Below are 1,127 nucleotides of genomic sequence, written 5' to 3'. Positions count from 1 at the left end.
GAGATCAAGTGAGTGAGAGAAAAAGAGGCAGCAGAGAGAGAGGGAGAGAGAGGGAGAGAGAGAGAGAGAGAGAGAGAGAGAATTCATGCTGCCGGTCTGGGACTCGAACCATGGTCAACCATGTGGGAGTCCAGTACCTTAACCACCACGCCACCTGTTGGCCCCCAATTTTTTTTTTTTTTAAACATTTATTTTCTCATTTGCCTATTCCTAGTTTGCATTCCCAGGAAAAGGGTAGTCAAATTTACCCATGCCCCACCTTGACAAAGAAGTCAATTACTAGAAAAAGGAATTGGAGATCATGTATGTACAAGCTGTGTTTCCAGAGATGGGCCCTTAACCCAGATATTCATATACCTCACCCAAATTTATGTTTAGAGTTTAAGCCAGGATTTGGTGGATGGAGCTGAAAGGTGCTTCTCAGAACAGTTACAGGTGAAGACAATGCCAATAGCTTCCATTACCAACGATACCCAACAGCATTTTCTTTTTATTTTTTTTTAAAGGTTTTTGCTATAGGACTCATGTGCTTGCCAGAAAGAGAGACAGAGAGACAGAAAGCGAGAAATCACCCCCCAGGGGGGATGGACATGCCACAATCCCTTCTCCCCCATTCTCTCAGGATCTTGGGCATGCATGCACAAGCAGCCAGCATGAGTTTAAGCCATCTGGTCCAGGACTCGAACTGTGGTTGACTACATGGGAATTCAGTGACATAGCCATTACGCCACCTGCTGGTCCCTCCAGCATTTTTTTTTAAAGGTGCATGTAGCATAAAAATCTCCGTGTCATAAACACTCTGTGGGGAGAAAAATAAAAACCCCTCCCTAATCTTATAGGGTAGGCAGAGAAAGTGGTGGTTGTTTTGTTTCCTATAATCTCTGTTTTACTCCATGAGAAAAAGTAGAGTTCTCACTGTAATAGAACCAGTTGTTGGTAGAGGAAAACTTTGAGCCCCAAGTCTGGTGAGCTGTGAGACTTCTAATTGTGGACCATTCTCATTAGGACTGGCAACCACTCTACTTCAAACTCCTTATGATGATGAGACTTTTTTTTTGTTCTTTTTGGAGAGGTTTTTTTTTTTTTTTTTTTTGCTAATGTGGGGTGGCCTTCCGCAAGCATGTAGG

Source organism: Tupaia chinensis, unplaced genomic scaffold (genome assembly GCF_000334495.1).
Source record: "Tupaia chinensis unplaced genomic scaffold, TupChi_1.0 Scaffold000119_1, whole genome shotgun sequence".
Lineage (NCBI taxonomy): Eukaryota > Metazoa > Chordata > Mammalia > Scandentia > Tupaiidae > Tupaia > Tupaia belangeri.
This window is presented reverse-complemented; position numbering follows the sequence as displayed.